We start from the raw sequence: 12930 nt of genomic DNA on the forward strand, positions 1-12930 counted from the left end.
CTCCCAAAGTGCAGCCAATCCCCATTTCCCTCCTGTCCTGGCAGTGTCTGGCTCCCTGGGCACAGAAAGCTACAGCTCAGTGGGCAGAGGCTCTGACATGCACATCTCCCCCAGCTGCTGGGACTGTGGAGTTGGTCTTGAGATTTAGCATTGCTGGGGGGAGGGATAAGTGCAGCAAACACTAATCGTCTGGATTGTAAGCCCTTGGGTCTCACAGTTTGGGTTGGAGACCCCAGGTGGGGGCCCAGCCTCCTTTGGGTTGGTCCCTTCCTGAGGGCACAGAATTAAGAGAGAATTCCTTTGCCCTGTAGCAATCTGAGTTGGCCAAAGAGCAAGTAAATTTTTTGTTCACATATAAATACAGGCAATATTCATCCCCACACCTCATTTGTATATCTTATTGCTCAGCAATGCTCAGCGTAGACACAGCCAAGGAAGCCAAACACTGGCGTTACCAAGGATTTGCAGCAAACCAACATCTCACCAGCCGGTCCAACTGAGGTCCTGATGCAGGATTCAGACTCACTTGCCTGGGAAGGGGCTAGAATCTCCCTGCTTCACAGAAACATTTTTTAAGCTTAGCCAGAAAGCAGAGGGGCCATGTTTACACTGACAGACAGGCTCTTGTGCAAGCAATATGCAAATGAGGCTAAGCGTGGACTATCAGACTGCTCCTTCCTGCTCCTTCATGCACAAGAAACCCCTGTGACAATAAGCAGGAGAACGGCTCTGCACATAAAGGCTCTGTCTACGCTGGTCGCTTCTTGCGCAAGAACCAACCACACTTGGCCACTGACGCAGGTGACCAGCAGCAGCAGCTCTGTGTGCTGGGCACTTGCTCCAGGACTCCTGGACAAATGGAGCCTCCCTCTGTGGCTTGAGGAACCTGCACCCTGCAGGGAGCCTTGGGTCAACCACTGCTGCAGCAGGAATTTGGGCATCAGGTCACCCCATTTGGGACAATGGGGGGGGAAGAGAAGAGTTTTCCCCCTACCATTAGGGAAAGCAGGCCAGGTGAAGGCTCTTTTAGCCCATGGAGCTGTGCAAGCTAGAGCCTTCTCCTACCAACTCTCTGCCCTGCTTCCTGCAAATGTCTTAGCCTCTTGCCTGTCTCTGCTTCCCTGTCCATAGCAGGCAGCGACAATCACCACAGCAAACATCTCTGTGGCCAGCATGGGGCTTGAACCCATGACCTTAGCGCTCTAACCAACGGAGCTAGCTGGCCTGCTGGAAATGAGCTTACAAACAGCCCTTTCAGAAAGGCACCTCTGGCAGCTGCAGGGATGACTGCAGCTGCCAATGGCTCTTCTCTGAGGGGCCACTAGCGACTTGCTGTGATGTGGGCTGGCTAGTCCAGCTGGTTTGAGGTATCACGGCAATCCAGACTCAGGGTTGGAAGGAGAGAAACACTTTTATTAAGAGCTGTGGGACGTTTCAAAAGGAAGACTTCCAAAATCAAGTGTCCGTGGAAACCTTATATACATTCATGGCTGCACACAAAATAGAATAGACATTACATAAGCTAGTGACAGCGTTACAATGGGCTTAATGCTTAAAGCTACTTTTATCTCAATATGCAGAGATAAACTTAGTTACATGAGTGTTAGTCTCATCCTTGCAGCAGAAAAGCTAGATCAGGCTGGTTTTAGTAGGTTCACTATCTCTCACACACAACGCAAGGTCACGTTCAGTCAGTTGCATACACACTTCACATTGTTCCTTTTAACAAAATACATTTTCCTTCTCAGAGGTTTGGTTATGGTTGCTGGCGGTCAGCATGGCATGTCACCCTCCTGTCACACTTGGTGTCAGAAGAGCAAAGCTTTCAAAGGGGGTTGATTTTCCTCCATCTCCCCTTGTTGCAACGGTAAAAGAAATCCTGAAACCATCCCCTTCTCCTGTCGCTGGAGAGATGGAAATGGGGCCGTTCCTGGTGGGGAAAGACGTGGGTGTGTCAGGAGGGGGATTTGTGCTCAAACCTCCCCACAGACCAGAACCCCCCGTTAGGGCCAATAAAGAGCCTAGAGTCGGGCACTTGAGAATGCTCGGTTCCTGTTACCCTATGATGGCATATTAGGAAAGCTGTTGCACACAGCCTGGCTAGCTCTATTGGTAGAGCATAAGACTCTTAATTTCATGGTTATGGGTTCAATCCCCATGCTGGGCGATGCCCTTCTTTAACTCACATTCTCAGCCTACAAACAATTCACTCTCAGCTTTCACCAGGGTTTTAGAAAGAAAAAGTCTAGTCCTGGAGTCCAGCTTTAGTAGAAGCAGAGAAAAAACAAGCTGCAAGTTCCATTTTCTGAGGAGAAGGGAAGAGGATTTTCTTCTCCACATCAGCCCAGGGAGGAGAAAAAATAACCCTCCGCCCGCTGATTTTCCCCTGTCAGCTTCTGTAGCTTCACCTCCTTCCACAGCAGCTCCAGCTTTGAGCTACAAATCTCAAGGGGCTGGTGAGGAAATGAGGAGCTGGCAGCTCGGGTTAGTGGCTTCCCTGAGAACAAGAGGTGGAGTGTTCACAAGGTGCATTCCCCTCCCCGGCAGAGCAGGGTGTTAGAAGGACTGAGTAACAGAACAGTCAGACAAGTTCCCCCAAAGCCAAAGTGTGTTTCTGTGGGGTAGTGATTTTTGCTGTTGCCTAACATGCAAAAGGTCCCTGGTTGAAAGACAGGCTCTGCTCTTGTTGCTGCTCCCCTGGGTTCCCAGGTAAGTGCAGCTGCTGCTTACTAGCCTGTTCATGAGCCCAACACCCACGTGACAGGGGAGTGACATCAGCTGAGAATGCCCCTTGCTGTCAGCCTGGGGAAGGGAGATGAATCAGGCCAGGCAGCTACTGGAGGCTTGGCCTCCCCTGCCCTGGCAGGCTGGTGTATTGGGCCGTCTCTTCCTGCTGCCTCCCTTGTGTGACTTGCCCAGTGTCCACAGGCCAAATGTCAGAAAAGCTTCTTCCAAAAAAAGCAGAAGAAAAAGCTGCACAAATTGGGTTTTGAAATTTGCGTAGGTTTTTGCAGAAGAGCAGTGCAAAGTGGACACCGCCTGAGTGTTGCTCAGAACTAGTAGGAGACAGGGAGGGACAAAACAGTCTAACAGCACCTGCAGCCTTTCAGAACCACCCTCAGCCCAGCCCCAAGAACCAGCCCTTCCCCTCCACCCTCACTGGGGTCTGCTGGGAACTGGGGTCTGCCTGGTCTGTAAAAGGTGCCCTGGAAATGAGAAAGCAGCTAAAATGACTCTGCTGGGACTTGAACCAACAGCCTTTGAATGTCTTGCTGGGCTCAGGTTAACCACTACAGCTTAGAAGTCCAACATGCTTTCCATTGCACCCCAGAGCCTGCTGGCTAGTTGAGTCTGAAATCTCCACTCTCTGCTTTGCAGCATGGCAATTGCTGGGGGGAAAGAAAGGGGGAGCCAACTCTGTCTCTTTTGGGAGAGCAGGTAGGAAGAGGGAGGCGGCCACTGAGCCCCTGACCCTTAAAGTAAGGGATAAGAACTGAGCTGCAGTTGGAGAATGTGGGCATCGATCCCACTGCCTCTCGCATGCTAAGCGAGCGCTCTACCACTTGAGCTAATTCCCCTACTGGTACAAAAAGAAAGCTCTCCTGCCCCACACACATTGTTCCAGAGCCCACAAGGTTCCTGCAGATGCCCAAGGCTTCTTTCGGAAAGGGCCACTTGTGATTTATTTTGAAGTAAGTGCTGTGTAGCCAGCCCCAAATTGCAAAATAAGCTATTTCAAAATAGGTGCATTGATTATTTTGAACTATGGGAAACACCCCTAGTGAGTTAGAGCTGAACTCTGCCCCCAGCTCCCTGCTCAACCCACCCATGTACTGACTCCCGCTTTCCATAGAGCTGTTTGCATTGGCCTCTTCTCTCTGTAGCCAGGCTTCAGCCAGGACTGAGGCTCAGGGGAAACCTCCCAAAGGAGATTCCAGGCAGCCAGGCCATGGGGGTCTCTGAGATGCCCCAGCCCTGCAGCCTGTCCCACCTGGCTGTTGCCAAGGTTGCTCTGTGAGGTCACTGCCTCCCGGCCAATGAGCTGAGGTGCTGCACAAGGCCCTTGTGACATCACTGCTGCCTTCCAGGGCTCATGTCCTGCCCCTGGCCAGACCCTTGGCCTGTGTGAGCTGCTCCCCCTCTTCCAGGGCTGGTTCTGGGGTTCAAGCAGGGAACATCAGAGGCTGCTCAGGGGGACATATTGGGGCCTGTGAGTGTTGCTGTCCTGCTGTACAGACACGGCCATAGAGCCTCAGGAGGCTGCACCTGTGGGAGACACTTCCCTGGTTTCGGGAGGGAGACGAGACGTCAGGGCCCATGACTCGGAGCCAGCTACCGATACCCATGGAAAGCTGATTTTCAGAGGGGTGTGATCAGTCCTTCCTGTGTATCTGGCTTCTTCACAGGGGCTTAATCAGGAGCTAAAAGTTGAAGAAGGGCCATTTAGGAAGGTGAATTTCTTTCCCTGGCAATTTTTTCTGTGTGCTGCATGGGCCTAATGGACAAGGCACTGGGTTCCTGAGTTAGGGATTGTGGGTTCAAGTTCCAGCTGGGGTGACAGTTTCCTTTCACTGACAAACAGTTCCTCTGCTCTCTGAAGCAGTTGGCAAGGATGATTGGCAGTTGCTGTCTCCTTCTCTACAGAAACTGTTCAGACCCCTCACTAGCAAGTGCTGGTGTTAGGTGCAGATCTGGTTGCTAAAAGCCCAGGTGTTGGAATGAAGGGGCACATTCTGCTCTAGAAGGCCCAGGAGTGACAGCCAGATGGAGGTGGCTGTAGCAGGGTCTGTCTGGAGACAAAGAGGAGCCTGAGGATGAGAAGGCCCATGAGAGGCAGAGACTCCAGAGCGGGGGGGGGGCTAGTTATTTGGTCTGGCAAACTGACAGACAATCCCCAGGCCCTGAGCATGGTGCGGGCGAGGCCCATGGGGCAGTTTGCCTGGTGGAGTTTGGGGGGTGGAGAAGCTGTGAAGCTCTGTGAGTGGATAAGGTCCCTGGCTGTGCTGTGGCCCCTGCCGTGTGTGTGACTCAAACTGTCCCTCATCCCCTTTTGTGTGTCTGTTGCGCTTCCGGCGTCTTTCCTCAGGCACGTTCATCCGGCAAAGACCCCCCCAGCGATCTTGTATCTTCCTTTGTGCAACTCAGCCGCAGACACTGCCAGGGCTGGAAGGAAATTGCTGCATTTTGGGAGTCAAAGGTGTTGTCTGGGACCATAAAGGAGATTCACCCAACACCCTGAGAAGGGCAGCATGGCTCAGCTGGCTAAAGTGCTTGTTTTGTAAACAGAAGGTCCTGGGTTCTATGCCAGGTGGTGTCTTATTGCAGCCCGTGCTTGCATTTTCCTATGTCCTTCTGGGGTACAGAAGAGGCCTCCTCTAGCCACCCGTGGAACTGCGGGTTCAGGAAAAGGCTGATTGGGGAGGAGTGTTGGGAAGAAGGAAACCACAAGTGAGAAGCACCTGATGCCCACAGACCCTCACTCTCCATGGCTGCAGGAGCTGCAGAGGTTGCACCCTCAGGCTCTCTGAGCACGGACACCCCCAGGGAATCACAAGGGCGTGTGGTGCTGTCTCTCCTGTCCCAGCAATTGCAGTCAGAGCCCTGCCTTGCCAGTGCCAGTGACAGCAGCCTCTGCACCTGCTCCAGGCTTGTGGTTTCCTTCTTCCCAACACTCCTCCCCAATCAGCCTTTTCCTGAACCCGCAGTTCCATGGGTGGCCAGGGGAGGCCTCTCCTGTGTCCCAGAAGCTGCCAGTCTCTGACTCTTGCCCCCTTGGTGCCCCCATCTAAATTCTCTTTTAAATTGGTCTTTATGGTCCTGCTCAGGGTGTTTTTCTCCGCATCAGCGCACAAGAGAGAAGCTGTTGCCATGGCCCTTGAAGGCAAGATGAGTTTTGCCTGCCCCCCTCAGCCTGACTCCCTACTTGGCCCCATTCCTGCCTCCCTTCCTGGGCTGACCCTGTGGCTGAAAGGCGCTGCGGCTGCTGCCAACAGGGAAGAAGCTGGGAGGCAAGGTGCTGGCAGCAAGAGATTCCAGCTGCCTCTTTGCCCTGGGTCTCAGTGCGCCATGCCAGCCGCCAGCCACCTTGACCAACCCTCAAACCAGCTGGATGAGCCAGCCCACGTCACAGTGAATCGCTAGTGGCCCTGTCAGAGAAGAGCCATTGGCAGCTGCAGAGACAGCCCTTCAGCTGCCGGACGTGCCTTTCTGAAAGGGCTATTTGGAAGCCATGTTTTGGTTGGTTGGTGCATGATACTAGTAATACCAAGGGCACGGGTTCAATCCTTGTGCTGGCCACAGATATATTTGCTGTGGTGACTGTTGTACCCCAGCCCCTCTACTTTAGCTGCCTGCTATGCACAGGGAAGCAGAAACAGGCAAAAGGCTGAGAACTTTTCAGGAAACAGTCCAGAAAATTGGTAGGAGGAGGCTCCAGACTGAGTGGCTGAAAGGCCTTTGACCTGGCCGGCTTTCCCCAATAGCAGGGAAAACTCTTCTCTTCCCTCTATTGTGGGGCTACTCATGGGCCTGCTGGCTCAGCTGTTTAGCGCTTGATGCTAATAATGCCCATGTCACGGGTACAAGCCCCATGCAGACCCCACAACAGCTGAATTAGTTTTGTTTGAGCTGCTCCCCACGAAAAGCCGTGAGAGGGAGCCCTTGGCTGTGGGACCCACTTGCGCCTGTTGCTCATGGTTAAATAAGATCTCCCCCAGAAGGCTGCCTGTTCCCTTCCCACCTTGCATTGGCTGGGAATCAAATCAAGCAAGGGGCAGCAAACGCCAGGCACTGTCATTGTCTGGGACACAGATACAGACCGTCTTGGAGCTGTGGTCCGAGGAGGAGTCTCTGCAGTCCATGCAGAGGAATGTGGACATTTATGACCGAATGGCCAATGGTCTAGCAAAGAAAGGCCACCTCCCTCCTACCTCCGCATCCTAGACCAAGTCAGAGCCAAGATCAAGGAATCGCCGCAGGTGTATGTGTGGGAGGAACTGCATTATTGTGCATGCTCTTGGAGAGGATGAAGAGCCGTCAGTGGCAGCTGCAGGACCCATTTGTGCCTGTTTTTTCAGGGTTGAAGTAAAAACTCAGCAAGGAGCTTTGATGCTCCCTGTTTACATTGCATTAGCTGGGAATTAAACCCAGGTCAACTGGTTGGAAGGCAGCTATGCTCACCACTATACCACCAATGCCTGCCTGTAAAGACATGGCAAAATTAGTGAGGGAAACCCACGTCTGCCATGAGGTTAGCCGGGGGTGAGAGGGTTCCTGTGTGATTTGGGTAAAGCATAACTTCTTGGCCATTAGACAAAGATCAGGAGTGGTGACGCTGGGGTAGTGGCTGCCCTGCACTCTCCGTGGTGTGAGGAACCGGGCGAAAGAGGAGTCCCTGAGGTTGTTGGGTGGGAGAGTAGAGTTTATCAGACTTTGGGCTAAGCTCTAGAGCAGCCAAGGGAGAGGTGGGGAAGTGGCTTCTGGATACTCTGTGTGGCTCAGGGATGAGGACCAAGAGCCGTCCTTGTGTTTGTTGCTGTAAAGTGTTGTTTCTGGGTCCTTCGCCTAAGATGGAGCACTTCTGCCTTCCCGAGAGCCATGTCACAGGCACAACCCCCAGAGACTCCTCCAGGGACACTTCACAGGCAGGGCCGGACCGAGCCATTCCGGTGCCCCGGGCCGACAGTTCAATTGTGCCCCGGGTTGGGGGAGGGTGCATGCGCGGAGCTGGCGGTGGCAGGATGCACGTGCCTGACCCACCCCGGCTACCACCTGCAGCCATGGGGAGAAAGGCGCTGCTGACCGGTGCTGCGGGGGTTAGCATGCCCCCTCCCCCCGGGCAGCCGCTCCAGGGTGGCTGCTGGGAGCTACTGCAGCCCGCAATCCGGGAGCCGGGCACGCGGCACCTGATGGCAGCTATAAAGGGCGGCTGCCCGGCTAGCCCAGGCCTTAATCCAGCCCTGGTCACAGGACCAAGCAAGGGGCAGAAACACTGGGCACTGTCAGTGTCTCGTCCAGAGATAAAGACCCTCTTGGAGCTGTGATCCGAGGGGGAGTCTCTGCAGGCCCGGCAGTCCAGGTGGAGGAATGTGGACATTTGTGAACATATGAACATCAGAACGGCCGTACTGGGTCAGACCAAAGGTCCATCTAGCCCAGTGTCCTGTCTGCCGACAGTGGCCAGCACCAGGTGCCCCGGAGGGGGTGGACCGAAGACAATGATCAAGCAATTTGTCTCCTGCCATCCGTCTCCAGCCTCTGACAAACAGAGGCCAGGGACACCATTTTATCCCCTGGCTACTAGCCTTTTATGGACCTAACCTCCATGAAATTATCTAACATATGGCCCAATGGCTGATGGCCTTGCAGAGTAAGGCCACCTCCCCCCTCCTGCATCCTAGACCAAGTCAGACCCAAGGTCAACGAATTGCGGGAGGGGTATGTGAGGGCCCGTAAGGGCAGGTCCCGCTCTGGGGAAGCACCGCAGCACTGTGCATACTGTGAGGAACTGGACCGAATCCCGGGGTGTGGGGAGCCCCTGTCTCCAGGGATAGTTGTGGAGTCTGGGATAGAGACACATGGGCAGCTGCAGCTTCAGGATGACAACGCTGATGACCTGCACCACCAGGAGATGCAGGAGGACTCCCAAACGTCTTCAGGCAGCGGGGAGGGAACATCAGGTGAGTGCTGGGAGGTTGCAACACCCAGGACATGTCGACACTTGCAGTCTCCTTCAGGAGAGGGATGCAAATGGAGACATTCAAAATTGTAAATGAAACCGGGATTTAAATATCCTGCGCTACATTTGCATAATCGTGTCCGGGTGCTGTTTCAAAATACTTTATTTTGAAATAAAAAACACCGTTTAGATGCAGTTATTTGGGGAGAAAACCCTTCTTCCGAAATAACCCTTAAAAACTCCCCTCTGGTCTGGACCTAACAGCAGTGTCAGCGTTTGCTAGTCGGGGCTCTGGACAGCACCTGCATAGAGGGAGATGGCAACTGCGGGACGCCCTGGCCAACTGTCCCAATGTCTCACAGCAGAAAAGAAAACAAAAGAGGCCAATGCAAACAGCCCCTGGCAGCGAGGGAGTCAGCACGTCGGTGGGTGGGGCAGGGAGCTGGGGGCAGAGCTGGGCTCTAACTCACTGGGTGACCTTGGCCCATTCAGTGAATCTCTCCCTGTCTCCATGGCCCTGTCTGTACAGCAGGGACAGCAACACTCACAGCCCCACAGGAGGGGGCTGGTTTGATGCTTCACCCCACGGCCCAGCGAGGAGCCCCCAGGCTCCCCCTGTGCTCAGGGAGCCAGGTTTGCCGTGTGAATTCTGTGGGGCAGGTGAGGAGAGGCCTAGGCACTGGGATTATTTACCAGTTTCCCTGGGGCACTACTGCACTCAGAGCTGTGATGGCCGAGTGGTTAAGGCGTTGGACTAGAAATCCAATAGGGTTTCCCTGCACAGGTTCAAATCCTGCTCACAGCGAGGCCTGTGTTTTGGCCACACCCCTAACCAGGGCAACAAGCTGCACAACCGCTGAGCCACTCTCCCTGCCCCCAGTCAATCCCTTTCTGCGCGGGGCATGGTGCCTCATTATCGGTCCCTGAGCTCTAGGGAAACTCTCAGCTCCTGCAGCCTCTGCCCTCTGCCCAGCACCCCATGGCTCAGCCCTACCCCTGGGGGCTGCCCTGCTCCAGTGTGTGATAGTTGTTGAGAGGATGGAGTGTCTGGGGCTGCCCGCAAAGGTCCATCTATTAAGGGCAGAAATGTTGGGGATGTGATGTGGGTCACCCCCCCCCCCCCCCCCCGGCCCTGTGTTGGGAGCAAAGGTCTAGAGAAGTATTGTGTGTGTGTGGGGGGGGGGGGGGGGGAGCGCGAGTCTTGTTTCCTGCGCTAGCTCTGCAACTTCCCCCAAGGCCTTGGCCAAAGAATTAGTAACAGAATATTTGTCCAAGTTTATGTACAGAAAAAAACTGACAAGAACTGACAAGTATGTTTATGTGGTATTTATGTTTCTGTGGTGTAGTGGTTAGTGGTTATGGTGTTTGCTGTTTGCTTAATATGCACAATGCAAAAGGCTCCTAGTTCAAAGCCAAGCAGAAATGGGGGGAGCTCTGACCTTATTGTGGCTCCCCAGGTAAACACACAGCTCCTGCTGCTTGGATAAGCCCAACAACTGAGTAGCCAAGGAACAGCAGGAGGCCCTGTCCTACAAACAAAGCAAGGGAGGGGCCAGTGTGTGTCCATCCAACAGACAGCCCCACCCCACACTCAGAGGGCCCCCCCATCTCTTACACTCCTCAGGCCCAGGGGAGCACATTAGTGCCAGCAACATGCTCATGTGGTGCTATGTTCCAGCCAGGCCAACAGGGAGTATTTCTTGTGGCCTTACCAGATTTTCCCCAAGTGACACTGCAACTCAACTTTCCTCCTGCAGGGCAGCTTGTGATGACAGCTTTAAACAAACCCATCAACTTGAAGTTATTAGCCCCTATCAGCACATGCCAAAGCCTGGGATTGAACCAGGGACCTTTAGATCTTCAGTCTAATGCTCTCCCCACTGAACTACTTTGGCTGTGATAAAAGGCCTGTCTGGCCTATAATTCTCTGTCTGGGACATTGTGTAGCTGGGCCACATGTCGTCATGCCCTGCCCAGGAAGGCGAGACTGGCCTGTCCACATCACCCCTCCCCCACAGCCCAGATTCCCTCTAAGCCAGGCCTGGGCAATACAGGCCAGCGGGTTGGATCCAGCCCATGAAGCCACCCAACATGGCAGCAAGAAGCCTCAGGCAGATTCCCTGCTCGCCCTGCCCCCACGCACAGCTGAGAGAAGGGGCTGTTGGGCCCTTTGTGTCTCTCAGCTGTACAGGAAAAGGCTTCATGCCTGGTCCCTGCTCCAAGCTTGTTTGTGGCCAATGGGAGCTGCCTGCTTGAAGCCCTGGCCAGTCCCCACAAGCTCTTATTCACCCAGGCTCGCTGGGAGTGAGCCACGTAAGTCTCCCAGCCAGAGCCTGCCTCTGGCACCCCAGCCCTCCCTTCCCTCAACCCACAGGTACCCCACATAAACCAAACCCTCTGCCCCCCTGAACCCTCACCCCTCCCAGATCCTGCACCCCAATCCTCTGCCCCAAGTCACAACCCAACATGCTGCAACCGTTCCTGCACCCCAGTCCTCTGCCCCAAGCTCCTGTCTGCACCAACCTGCAACCCAGACCCCCCTGCCCCCGTTAACAGCATGGAAAAGTGAAGCCCTGGGAGCAGTTCCCCATGAAAACTCATTGCCCACCCCTGCTCTAAGCTGTGCAGCAGCCCAGCGCCACAGCTGCCATGTCTCCCCAGAGCCCTTAGGCTGGCACTGGGGAGGCCTGAATCCAGGCAGTGCCCAGCGGAACCCAGCAGGGGCAGAGGGTACTTGGGGGTGGGGCCGGGGGCTGTTCTGAAAGGCTGCAGGCGCCGTTAGACCCTTTTGTCCTTCCCTGTCTCACCCCAGCGCTGAGCAACACTCAGTGTCGGTCTGAGCATCCGTCCTGCTCTGGGACGTGTCTCTGTGGCAGGAACCTGCCCAGGCGGCTCTTGCAGTGAGGCCCCTCCCTGGCAGCACCAGAGGACTCTTAACAGCAGCTGTGTGGACGTGCCCTGAGTGCTGAGTCAAGGGGGAGGCAGGACCAGGGTGTCACATTACCGAATTGGAGGGAAGCTGCCAGATCGCTGCTGCACCCCTAGGTGGGGGTGTTGGCCCCAGAAATTGGTATGAAAGGGAGCCATGTGGGGTATTGAATGGAAGCTTATTGTTTGTTGATCTTATGTACGCTATTTATGTGAGTATATAATGTCTGTGTGTGTAGGTAGGAATCTGTAATCTGTGTGGAAGCTGAATATTTCTCTGAATGTGGTTAAGTATGGCTATGGACAGGCTAAGTAGCAAAGCCCTGTGGAACAATGGCTCTCAATAGGCTATGGACACACCCAAAGAATGGGATTTGTCACGTGAGGGCAGCCAGCAGGGAACATAGAGATTGGCCTCTGACCAGGTGACTTGCTGCATACAAGAAGAGGCCAGGAAGGAGGTATAAAGAGGCCATGCGGTCGATGCCATTTTGTTCTCAGTTCAGCACTTCATCCCAGAGGCAGCACTGCAGGGATTGAAGAGCCCAGAAGACCTGTGAACCCATCCTGATCGTAGGATGTGCAATAAGAACTTTTAAACCAGCAGCTGCAACATCTCTGCTAGAGCCTGCATTGAGAACTGGGAGATTCGGTGCATGTAACGTACTGTACTTTAATAACCTTACTCTCAGGCTTTTCTTTCTTGTAATAATAAACCTTTAGATATAGATTCTAAAGGATTGGCCCAGCGTGATTTGTGGGTAAGGTCCAGAGGGTAAATTGACCAGGGATCTGTGGCTGGTTTCTTGGAACCCATGGGAGGGGATTTGCCTGCCTGGGGAGGGCAGAAACAGACCAGCACTTGGGAGCATGGCTGCCAGATGCTTAGCACATCTGGACACAGAAGAATCCCAAGACTTGGGTCTGCCAAGCTCCAGTTTCCTCTCTTCTGTTTCTTTTCAGCTCCCTGCAAACTGCCTCCCAGCTGTGGGTGAGGCTGAGTGTGTGAAACCAGCTGCGCTTTGGATGATTTTGTTAATTGTTTAAAAAGCCTCAGGCACCTCTTCTGCCTGGGGAGGTGTTTGTAATAGACGCCTAGTGTGACATCACCCTGGGGTTTTACCCCTTTAACCTCACCCAGGGATTGACAACAAGTCTGTCTCCTGTGTCCATCTCCGCCTCAGGCCAAGTGTTCGCATGTTTCATAGCTAAGGAAACTCCTCCTCTCTTTTTCCTGCCAATCCTTCCTGAGCAAGCTGTACCCTTCTGTGCCAATATTCCAGTCCTGTATTATCCCACCAAAGTCCCAGTGATACCAACTTCTT

General features: G+C 54.0%; 1 protein-coding gene and 5 non-coding genes across 6 annotated transcripts in view; 2 read left to right on the forward strand and 4 right to left on the reverse strand.

Moving 5' to 3' along the window:
• Nucleotides 1-12930, reverse strand: part of LOC142821592 (uncharacterized) — a 361188-nt gene that overhangs the window by 107953 nt on the left and 240305 nt on the right. The window lies entirely within an intron of this gene.
• Nucleotides 2095-2167, forward strand: TRNAK-CUU (transfer RNA lysine (anticodon CUU)). The gene has a single exon. It is a non-coding gene; the product is annotated as a tRNA-Lys (tRNA).
• TRNAA-AGC (transfer RNA alanine (anticodon AGC)) lies at nt 3506-3578 on the reverse strand. Its single transcript has one exon. It is a non-coding gene; the product is annotated as a tRNA-Ala (tRNA).
• Nucleotides 7125-7196, reverse strand: TRNAG-UCC (transfer RNA glycine (anticodon UCC)). The gene has a single exon. It is a non-coding gene; the product is annotated as a tRNA-Gly (tRNA).
• TRNAS-AGA (transfer RNA serine (anticodon AGA)) lies at nt 9401-9482 on the forward strand. Its single transcript has one exon. It is a non-coding gene; the product is annotated as a tRNA-Ser (tRNA).
• Nucleotides 10500-10572, reverse strand: TRNAF-GAA (transfer RNA phenylalanine (anticodon GAA)). The gene has a single exon. It is a non-coding gene; the product is annotated as a tRNA-Phe (tRNA).

This window comes from Pelodiscus sinensis, chromosome 31 (assembly GCF_049634645.1).
Source record: "Pelodiscus sinensis isolate JC-2024 chromosome 31, ASM4963464v1, whole genome shotgun sequence".
Classification (NCBI taxonomy): Eukaryota; Metazoa; Chordata; order Testudines; family Trionychidae; genus Pelodiscus; species Pelodiscus sinensis.